Source organism: Chinchilla lanigera, unplaced genomic scaffold (assembly GCF_000276665.1).
Source record: "Chinchilla lanigera isolate Chin_1 unplaced genomic scaffold, ChiLan1.0 scaffold00005, whole genome shotgun sequence".
NCBI classification, from domain to species: Eukaryota; Metazoa; Chordata; class Mammalia; order Rodentia; family Chinchillidae; genus Chinchilla; species Chinchilla lanigera.
Genome location: NW_004955406.1, coordinates 34,037,234 through 34,049,507, shown reverse-complemented (window position 1 = coordinate 34,049,507; position 12,274 = coordinate 34,037,234). Strand labels below are relative to the sequence as shown.

The 12,274-nt window shown below is 34.7% G+C and overlaps 1 protein-coding gene across 1 annotated transcript in view; it reads left to right on the top strand.

Annotated features, from left to right (window-relative positions):
* Dennd1b (DENN/MADD domain containing 1B) overlaps positions 1-12,274 on the top strand; it is a gene marked incomplete at its 5' end in the record, with an annotated part of 220,228 nt that overhangs the window by 192,228 nt on the left and 15,726 nt on the right.

The following is a 12,274-nucleotide window of genomic DNA, read 5'->3' as shown; positions in this document are numbered from 1 at the left end:
GCTGTACTGGTCAAACAGAAGAGTAGCTGGACTCCAGCCAGCGATCGACACCATGTGTTCCAGACACCAACCTCTGCCTTTAGCTGAGCATCCCAGATGAGAAAAACCAAATCCCAAACTTTTTGATGCCACAAATTGTACAGTTAACTTTGTGTGACTGGTTGCAGTCAAACACGGACACACTATAGCATTTATAAAAATGTCAAATAAAATCACCTTCAGGCTATTTTTATAAGGTATATATGAAACATGAATGAATTTTACTTTTAGACTTGGGTCTCGTCTGCACTATATGTCATTTTATAGGTATGTAAATCTTCTAAAGTCCAAAATCTGAAATATTCCTGTTCCCACGCTTTTCAGATAAGGAGTATTCAGCCTTTATTTTATCATGGAGCTTATAATCCACTGAAGAAGACAAGCAGTTAACTAGGTAGTTGCCATAGAAAGTGAATAGTTTGGTGATAAATGGGAAACCATAGATTTCCTTAAGTCCAGAAATAAAACGAGGGGCTGGGGATTTAGCTCAGCGGCACAGCACCTGCCTGGCAAGCGGAAAGGTCGTGAGTTCGATTCCCGGTACTGGAAAAACAACAACAACAACAAAAAAAAAAAACAGAAATAAAATGAAATTCATACTTAGACATTTGATCATCAAAACACTTTATAGAAATTAGTGAACTACCATACCCTCATAAATCCATTGTAAACATTTCCAGCTAAAAATATCATAACTGAAGATACATTTAGTACACCTAACTTATTTAACATCAAAGCTTAGCCACACAGTGTCCCATGGAACTGTTCACCCTCATGATTGCGTGACTTGACTGGTTGCTGCGGATTACTGCCTGTCCCACTAGCAAGAAAGAATATTACATCACACGTATCACTGGCATGGGAAAATTCAAAGTTGAACTATGGTTTCCACTGAAAGATTATGGCTTTCTCACCATCTTAAAAAAAACAGTTAAGCAGAATCACCATAAGTTGGGCACTGTCTATATATGTATCTTATTCTAAAGTTAGATATTTTCTTTGCATTGAATATATAAAACTTATGCATATATGCTAATACTACTTAAAATTTTGTCCCAACTGGCAGAGTGTTCAGAATCATAGCAAGGTATATCTCTCATTTGGTATCAAAAATATGTGGTTTTAACCAAGAAAATTTGTGTAGACCAAAACACACATAAGTGCCCTTAGAAAACTAACTATAACCACTTAACAGTTTACCCAGGGTGTCTCTCCGGCAGCGCATTGGTTTATGATTATCCTGAGCATCACTCAGGCAGGTGTCACTTTAGCTAGTCAATTCTCACAGTGAATAAATTTGATAAAATTGTCATTTTTTATGTTTCCTGTTATATTATTTTATAAAAATTAACAAAACAGACAATTCTTGGTCATCCTGTGTTTAAATAATTGGACTGGTAAATGGTTAAAAATAATTCTCGAATGGATGTATAAATGACAAAATTATAGGACCAGGAGTAACTGTAAAACTTCATTTACTGCAAAGCTGCTGAGGTGTGCAGATGAGAAAACTGACAGCCAGAGAAATTCACCTCTTGCCCCTTGTCTGGCGGCCAGTGGCAGAGTGGAGCAGAACTCCATGATAATGCTCAGTCAGCCAGGTACTGCGGTGTAGAAATGGCCATGCGGTGTTTCAGTGTATCTTTGTCTTGTTCTCCTTTGTGCTGCTATAATGGAATGCCTGAGACCTGGTAGTTTATAAAGAGCATAAACTTATGGAAGCAAGGAGTCCCAGCTAAAGGCATTGGTATTTGGCAAAGGCCTTCATGCTGTGTCGTCACACGACAGAAGGCAGAGAGGCAAGAGAACAAGAGGGAGCTGGACTGGTCCTTTCATAAGGCACCAGTACCACTCATCAGGGTGGAGCCAGAAGGTCTAATCAGTCCTAAGGATCCCATAGTTAGGCTGTCCCGTTGTTAACACTAAGGTTCGGAGAGGACAAATACTTAAACTAGCAGTCTTTAAGTGCGGGAAAGGGCCAGTAAGCTGCGTTCTAAGCCTTTGTAAAGGAAACCTACTCATTTCGTAGTTCAACACCCGCTGTGTTCAAGGCACTTTCTAGTTACCAGATATATACAGAAGGGACACGTAAAAATTCTCTACCATTGTGGGACTATTTTCTGTAATTACTTCTCTGATTTTTCCATTTATTAAGCTGATATTTCCATAGGTTAGAATCGTTTAATCACAGCATATTGTTAGTGAATGTTGATTATGTGACCTAAAATAACCCCTTCAATGCAGTAATTATTCTACCTGTGTAGAAAGCTTGCTGGCCACTGGCATTAACTGGAGAACATTTATTAACTTGTAAACTAATGATAGGTTGGTTGTTGATTTTGCTGGCTTTTCTCTCGTCATCAGTATGATGAATTCTGTTTTCAGGCTTTAATGTCTTAAAATTTTTAAACTGTATACTGGCTTAATAATGTAGTATGATTATATTTGCCATGATGAACAGGTTTTTTACATGAAAAATGAGATTTTATGTACCTATTCGATCTTCTCAGATGAAAAGAAAAACTCTAAATTGAAGAAATTGTTTCCTTAAATGTCAGTTTTGAGTTAAAGGAACTGTTTAAGCTCCTCATATTGTAATTTCTAAATAATCCTTTCCTTTAATATGACATAAAATTTCTATTATACTTTAGTTATAAAATAAATTACTGATTTCTGGTTTTGTTTTCTGTTAATCCTAGAGATAGTTTTTTATTGTATACAGTTAGGGGGCGCAGCATGTCTTGATAAACTTGATGAAATGATTAATACAATTGAGCAAATTAGATGCCCAGCACCTTAGCTCTTTGTGTCACATGGTAGAACACCTCAAAGCTGCTCTCTTAGGAAATTGCCAACCCATTATCACGTGATCCTCGCACCCTGCATTCTTACTGATAAAAATTGTTTCAAGTTGCAGAAAAACTACAACATAAAAAGTTGTATCCATTGTATACTTACACTAAATTCTCAGGGCTATTATTTGCTATCATTATTTGCATTAATTAACATTTTATGATTTTCAAATAGATGATTATAACAAAAATTAAGAGAAATAAGGTTGTTCCTTAAGAATTTTAACATGATTTACCTACTTAGTATAAAGGAGAATTTGTTTAACAAACATTTAGAATTATACTGCAAATATTGATAATGTTGATAAAGTTTCATAAAAACTTTTTTGCTTGTATCTTTTCTGTAATTGAAATTTCATTCTTTAGTTTCAATTGTATATTGTATAATTGTGTACAATTCAATTTATATGTATATATACTTAATGAAAGTTAAATGTTTGCCTCTCTGGCAGTTCTTTTCTTGCTACTTTCCACCCTTAACTTTTTTCCCCAAGGCTCCCTGAAACCAATACTAATTTTACTTCTTTCACTTGGTTAGTGTATGCCCTGAAACGATACCTACCCTATTTATGGACAACAGCTTATTTTATCAAAATAGAATATGGTACATTCAAATTGAATTTGTTACCTTATCGTTAATTTGAGTTATGTATTTCATAGTGTTTGTAAATTTACACAAATGAAATAAGACAATATCAGGACATTTACTATAAAGATTCAAGTATTCCTTAGGACAGCCAAGTGTGGTGATGTATATATTCCTCTGGTAGGACTGTAACTAAATGGAAAATGTGTCAGGGAATAATGCCCTTTTCCCCCGCGCCCTTTTATTCTTTCTTCTTCTCTCTCCGACCCCACCCTTCCCACCTCCCTCTTCACTGTCTGGTCTGCCATCTGTCTGTCCAGTGTATGTTCTGTGGTTTGACTGTTTTGCCTCTCTGTGTTCCTAGCATAAATCTTAAGGTTTCGGTTGAAGCAGGCATTAGAAATGGAGAGAAATTCCAGAATCCAGTTTCTTCTAGAAGAATGTAATCATCCCACTTAGGCCAGGCAGTAGTCCTTGGTCCAATAAACTCTGAGCCAGAGAAGCAGAGATCTGTTTCCAAGGACATTGGGAGGGAAGCAGGGGTAAGTAGGGTGAGCAGGAAGAGCAGTTCTGGGGCCTGTTACAGTGTCTCATAAGATGTCTGCTATTTTTAGTGCCTTTATAAAGCTATTTCCCAAAACGTTGTCTCAGAAATAAGAAAAGAGATAAAGTCTATATTTTTAAATTCCTAGAGGTTAGACCTTTATGCCACAAATCTAAACGTAGGTAAATTTCATGTCAGCTTACCCTAATGGGTTCCATTGCCTTAATTCTCACAAGACAGTGGAGCTACTTCCACAAACATAAAAAGCTATAGGTGGAAATAAACTTAGAATATACTATTTGCATGTTGTGCCAGGAAATCAAGAAAGATTGCTTATAGTTCACTGCTGTTCCTTTGTAGCCTGATTGCAGAAGCCTAATTGGTTTTCTTGGAGATAATACAATCCTATTCATTGAATCAAAGTTAGAAGAAACAGAAAAACTGCTAGAGCCTTGAACACATTGTATAATGATTTCTAAATCTGAGTTCTGTTACCCTAACTCTCCACTTGTAATAATATTATGATTCCAGAATATTAAGATTTTCAACTAAATATGTAAGTATTTCTTGGAAAAGTTAGATGCGACTAAAGGCAGAATCTAGTGATCTATATGTGCGTCAGAGACAGTAATGTTTCTTTATTCACTTATATTACACGTATTCTTTATTCACTTATATTACACGTATTTCCCCTATGTATTTTAACATTTACAAGGAACCATAGAATAAAAGCTCAAAATATAAATAAAATGCATTTGATCAGATAAGGCTTAAGGTAGAGAGAAAATTTAGTAAGAAGCTCTTAGTACTTACTGTCTTGTTCAATAGCAAAAATGAGAAAGCACAGCACATTGATTGATAATGCAGTTTGGTTTTTAAAGTTGTTCAGGAATTGCACAGTCACTCTAGGAAATGGGACACTGCAGATCCACAGATGAATTCACTGTCCCAAGAGTTTGTGTTCTGGTAGAGGCGGCTCCAAGAGCAGCAGTGGTGAACACATAGCATGTGCATGCCACAGCGTGCCACAGTGGGCCTACTCTGTTGGCACACAAGCCAGATGTGTGTTGTTTTTCCTAAACTGAAACCTCAGTGTTCAGATTTAACTGCAGTGTTGGCACTTTGCAATATGTAAGTGGATTTGAGGCTGCAGTTTTGGCGCTTGGTCTCTAAAAGGTTCACCATCATTGTACTAGAGGCAAGAATCTATTTTAGTAGATGAAATTTATTTGTTTCTTGGTTTGTCTTAATTTGGCCTCTTCTGTGCAGTTTCTATTATTTGAAATCTCAGGTTTCTTAATACCTGACTCAAAGACAGCCTGATTTCCTAGGCCATGTCTTGGTTCTCGTGTAATAGTTGAACTGCTTAAAAAACAAAGATATCTACAAGTACAAATAAATTTAAAATATAATTTTTCTTTCCTCTATAAGGCTCAGTGAACTGGAAGATTAGCATCACTTTCTGTGTTAGAACTGGGCTTTTAGGTATTCATCAAAAGGGTTCATTCTCTGGGTCCCTTAAACTTGACTTTTCATCAAAATTCTCTTAAAAGATTTGCCACACGGTGAATTTAATGATCAAAACCAAGCAGGAAGCTTTGGGGTTTGGTGATCCAGTTAATTTCCATGTTCTATTTTCCAAACCTCGGTTTCATAGAACTGAAATCATATAAAAAGGCACTAAAAGAGCTTTGTAAAACATGGGGAATATGGACACGTTCTTCTTAACAGTGAGGTTGTCTGTATCTGTTTGTCTCTATTATGGGATTCAGTTAAAATTCCTAGCAGTCCACCTATCTCTATTTTCAGATTTATAAACAGGGGAACAGGGAGATTAAGATGTGTTCCCAGAGTTCTACAGGTGATAAATAGCACTGTAGGATTTCAAAGGCAGACAGATGTATTCTAGAATTTAAATACTTAGCCACTACTGTGTTGTCCTTTTGTGGTTTGTGATGTGCTGTGGAGGAGGGTCAGTTAGAGATAAGGACATGGAGGTTAGAGCCAGATAGAACTTGACTTCGGAAAGGTACATACTAACATTTGGCAGCTGTACAAATACAGCATCCCATAGACATTTTCTGCAGTGGTAATAACAATGCACATTACTTTCCAAGGATGCCCTGGGCATCATAGAGAATGTATCTAAAATACTGTATTTTCTGCATAATAGTCAATAATTGGTAGCTGTTTATTTATATGTATACATATATCTTCAGCACCAGGCTTTTTTGTGGCAATGGTACCACCTAATTTTCTTGGTAGTTACTGTCCAGAACATTTAGTCGCCAAAGTAGCAGGGACTCCTAAAATCACCCTCTCCATTTTAAGTAGGGATGACTGGCTATAGATCCTAGTATATCATTTGAAAAGCAGTATATAGCTTATTGTCCTGAAAAGTTTCGTATATACTTTTGTAAGGTCCAATATGTTTATTGCCAGTAAAATTAAGTAATGAATATGGACTTACATTCATAGTCCATTTGATTACCTACTGCAGAAATGGATCTTGCTGGTTGGGCTGTAGTCCCAGCTACTCGAAGGGCTGAGGTTCTCAAGTTTGAGCCCAGTCTGGACAATTTTTAGACCCTGTCTAAAAGTAAAAAATAAAATGGGCTAGAAATGTAGTCAGTGGTAGAGCACCCTGGGTCTGGACCTCCAGGACTAAAAGAAGAGGAAGGGAAAAAAAAAGAGAAAAAAGGAGGGAGGATCTTAGCTGTACAAAACACATTATATTCCCAGTTTCCAGTAAGATTTATCAGGGAAAGCCTTTATTTTCATTTATTGTCCAAAAGGTGAAAATTGGATGATGATAATTTGAATTCAAAGATATATTTTGAAGTTAAAAAAATTAATCTGCTTGCAAAATAGAAAAGAAAAAGGATATAAATATATCTTGTTTTAGGCCTGTGTTCCATTACTTAGCTCATCTTTAGAATAGATTGCGAATCTACAATCCACCCCCAACAAACAGTAATTTGTGTGCCGGTCTGCTAATTAGTATGGTTACTTTCTGTTTTGTTGATGAGGCTTAAATAAATGTCAGGGGTACAGCCATGAAGATCTCCCAATTAGGCTTCACATTTGTAAAACCCAACCCTTTTCCCTTTTGTGTGAAGATGACAGTTCTAACAGCAGCCCCAGCCTAACAGGACTCCAGGGAAAGAATACTCCTCTGGCTTTATTGAAAATAGGGCCAGTTGAGTCCAGAGAGAATACTGCCACTGGTCATGGTGCAGAACACTTTTAATCCTATCTACTACCTTCTTTCATCAGTTTTATTTTAAAATAGAACACTGAAGTTTTAAAAATATTTAGACCATTGTTTTTCAAATGAAATTATTTAAAAATTTATTAGAGTCTTGTAAGAATAAAAATTTCTTTAAATAATACACGGTGTTTATATAAATCTAACATATTGCTCCATTTTTAATCATTTCAGCCATTCTTAGCTTAGTCTAGCAATTATAGCATGTGTATAGTTGTGTGTTTGCATCACACACATACACAACTACACTAGTGCACAATCAGGAGAGCTTAACTGCATTACAAGTCAGCATTAACAGATGGATGGCCCTGAGCAAGGCAAAATCACTGCAGTGAAATCCAGTGAAAGTGGAAGATTGAAGCTTTTTGTTGTTAAGCCCTATTAAGACCCTGGCACACATACCACTTTTAACTATTCCATGTCTGGAGCAAATAGCAGTCTACTTCAGTTTTGCACATACTCAGTTAGGTAAAAGCAGCATGAGAAAATACGAATGTAAGACTATTTTTATTTGTAACATGATACAATATAATGTGCCTGTTGATAAATATACTTGGAATATAATCAAGATTTTAACTCAAACACAGTGTCTAACAAATAGAACTATGGTTAATACTCATAAATTCTACAAATAGAGTGAGCATTGTCAAACTAGTAGACATCTCTTTTAATATACAGCGACATATAGACTTAGTTGGAGAAATGTTATATATTGAATACACAAATGTTTTCATCATAAAATATGATCTGTGTGATTTTCCGTTAGTATTCATTATGCAGTGTGGTGTACCCACTTGAAAAAAGAAACTTTGCTGTCTCTTTGAGTCTGTGTATTAAATGGATTATAAATCATTCTAATAGATCTGAGGAATATTTCATAATGGTTATAAGCTCATTTTATGATTGATAAATAGTATACTTTCATCTTTATAAAAATGTATTCTGATGTTACATGTCTTTTTAGCTTGCAAAAATTTGTAAGGCATTTCAAAGTTACATCTTGGTTGAGTAGAAACTTAAAAGAAATTCCAGTGTAATAGCATCGTTTAAAAATTATTAGCAGTCAGATAATGTATCTTACAGATAGTAATATATTTCAAAATGCTCCAAAGGAAATTGTTTCTTAAAAACTTACTGGAAAAGATAAAGCTTAAATTATCTTAAATTACTTAGTTTCTAATAAAAGATAAGATTCATACCTGCAGGGTTTCATTCATGATAAAATATTTGACAAACTTTCCTACACAGGAATTTGTAAATTTAGGTATCAAATAAATATAATTAAAGACAGTGTTTGCTTAGATGACAGATTTCAGAAAGTGGTACACCTGTTGGACTTGTTGGATAAATATGGTCCACTGTGTAGATTTGCTTTACTGGTCAGCAAAGCAATGGCATTGCCATCCGTGGTTTACAGGAGCAAGTGCCACTTTTAACCAAGAAGAAAGTGATGATAAATTACAAAGAAGGATTGCTCAGGGTGGGAGATTTATGTGTGTTTGGCAGAAAAATAATTGGAAAGAATAATTTTATATAAAATAAGGTTTGCAAAATAATACAGATAAGTTTGGCCGAGTCATAATAAGCCAAAAAAAAACCCCTAATTTTATATTTTTAGCAATTTGTTTATATTGGCACAGTATTTAAAATGCTGTTAATACTCAGTTAAAATGCTGGGTTAAAGGAGTAGGGTTATCTGTCAGAAAGCTTAAAATGAGAAAACCTTTCTGAAATAAGTGAACATGCCCTCCTAACAAGTGCCCATGAAAAGTACTCCCTAGTGAAAGCGTGCTGTAGCAGGCTCTCTCCACGGTCACTCCTTCACATCTTTTGGGTACACTCTGAACAATATTAGTTAGAGTATTGTTGTTAGAAATAAAATTATATTCTTTATCATTTCTCTGTTGAAATAGTGTTAATTTCCAGCATGTCATATTTGCTTATAGTTGAAGCTATTTCCAAAAAAAGAAGGAAAAAAAACTCAATTATGGATTACAAGTGTGCCCTCTAGTGGAAATCACATAGTGCTTTCCTTCAGAGAGGGTAGTTAAATTTATAGCAGCTTTTAGAATTGTTTCTTAGAAACACAATAGAGTACACACTGAGACATTTATATTGTCATAAAACTGTGCAGGGACATTATTCAATCCAAAAACAATTCAAAGCTGACTCTTTTTTAGTAACTGGCTAGGGATTCATTTTTAAATGTTTATCTCTGTTGAACAATACTTAACATATAAAAGATGCAATGAAAGATAATTTTATTTATTTAAACATGGTCCATATATTTTGAAATAGTTTTAAATTGACATCTATCTTTTAATGTTATGATTTTACTCTTCAAATTTATTGCTGCTGTGTTATTTATTACAACATTTTGAAACAAAATGAATAGTACACAATGTTTTTATTTAGTAAATCTAATGAGTATATAGACTATGTATGGAATCATATGACTGTTATTTTTCCTCCATTTATTCTTGCATGTTTAATGTTTTTTCCTAATACCTTCTTAATTAGCAAGGGTTATGATTAGATTAACAACAGTTCTCTATTCCAAACGTATCCATTTTTTTTTTTTTTTTTTTTTTTGTAGACAAATTGTTATTTTCTCTCAGGCATCTTAGAATAAAGAAATGACAGTTTTCCTCTGGTTTTGTGTATAGAACTGCTTTTAAAGTTTCTCGGAGATCAATGTGAGTGTTGATGAAAGGAGAAGACAGCCTTCTCTTTGTGAGGGTTTCTCCTGCTGCCTGTTAGTGTCCCCTGAGAGACGACTTGCCTGAAATGTCAATAGATACATAACTACTAGAGAATAATGGAATCTTATTATAATTTGAGCTAGATTTGTATCTACTACACATTGTTATATTCCCTAATATATAACATAAAACATTACATAATGCATAAATATCTTAAATTAGTCTGTGACCCCATCCCAATTTTAAAATGGGGCTTTTATGTTGGCAGCCTTTTCTGAAAGTCCTTTATGTCTTTTCTAACTACCAGGAAATAATACTGGTAGTTTTCGTAGAAATCTATTCTCTGTGTACCTTTATCAGTGTCTTTGACATTTGTAATAAATTCTTTTTTAAGTTGTAGTATTCAATTTGAGACCAAATTGTTAAGACTTTTGCTACATTCAATTAAAAAAATTTTCTCTACTTATATGTATGATTACACACACACACATCTGTACTTATACATTGATGTGATAAATTTGAGAAATAAAATGTAGCTGTAATTACTTTGTGGATATTTTTAATCCTTTAATAATTTTTGAAAACATACTTTATTGAAATGATTGGAAATTATATGGCTCTGTTATGCTGACTTTTAAATTATTTATCTCAGCTAGAGAAATCACCTTCACTTTAGTTAATGAAAGGAGCAGGTCTTATGTATCACTGAAATGCAAGGACTTGTCATGTAATAAGAAACCCAGTGAAAATGTGAAAATATTGAAACTCTATCAACAAAAGTAAAATTGCAATGAATTGCCACTTATCAAAGGATTGCTAACTTACTTATTTTCCTTTGAGAATATCATTTAACAATCTTACAAAACTTCTAGTGTATACTGACCAATAATCTCCCAGTCCTAAAAAGTTACTGTAAGGCCATTGGTAGAATTGCGTTCTCAAATACTAAAGATCAGAAAAAAAAATTAAACAATGTAATTTATTTTTTCAAGTTTTATGATTTTATTTACTTGAATTTCTCTTTTATTTGTATTACTAAGTTTATTGGTACAATTTAATATACACAATGATCATATTCATTATAAGGGATTTGTACCTGTGTATGATACATCTTCTAATAGCTAAATCTTGGAAACAACCCAGATGCCCATCAACCAAGTAGTGGATAAAAAAAGATGTGGGTTTGTTTTTTTTTAATACAATGGAGTACTAATCTGTCATAAAAAAGGATAAACCTGAGACATTTGTAGGTAAATTAATGTACCTTGAGACCATACTCATAAATGAAATAAACTGGTCACACATGTGTAACAATCACGTTGTTTCTCTGGTGTGAGAAAACTTAAGTTTAAGGACCAAAGTGTATAATAAGTATTGCAAAACAGGAAGATATGGTTCAGAATTAAGGGGAACTAGGGAGTCGGGGGTAGGGAGATAGGCAGGAAGGGAAAAGAAAAAATGATAAATGACGGATAAAATGTAAACAAAACTTTGTAAATAAAGAGGGGAGGAGGGGTTGAAAAGAGGGGAGGCGATTGGGAAAAAAAGAGGATCAAAATACTGTATTTTAAATACTTATAGTTAAGGAATCAATTGACACATGAACAATCCTTGAAAGTTGGCTTAAAAATACTGTTTGCACCAGCAGTGTGTATAAGCTGCAGGTGAATAGGGACACCTGTGAGCACATGCCCTTTTCCTGCCTATGAACGCATTTCAGTGAGAGACAATCTTTCAGAGTGCCTAGTGGACCGTTGCATTGGATGGGGTTTTAGATAGGCTTTGATCAACAACGGAGAAATGAATTCTAAGGTATTTGATTTCTAGGATGATCTTGATACAGTATTTGGCCAAACGAAACTTCTTAATTGGGCACTAACCTTCCTCACCTGCTCAGTAAAAGGACTTGATAATTGGGGTCACTTCTAACTTTCAATATTCTACCTCTAAAACTCTCATTTGAATGTTCCTTTAGTCAAATACTCAGATGAACCATGATTTAATATTAATTAAGACAAGCTCCATTAATTACTTAGAGGTGCAGTGTGGGCAGAAGAGACACACCGAGGTGGAGAGTCTGTGTCATTCATCTCAGCCTTGTGAATATCTAGTGTGTGTTACTGTGATAAACAGCTTTCAAGGCCATGTGTCTCCTCTGAAACTCTGCAGTGTTCTGCCTCTGCTGATTCACAGTCCAAGATCACTTTCCTCCTCCTGACTTCCTCAAGGACCATCACTTACAAATTCTGAAAGACTTCGCCTCATTAACCTTCACAGTCACTC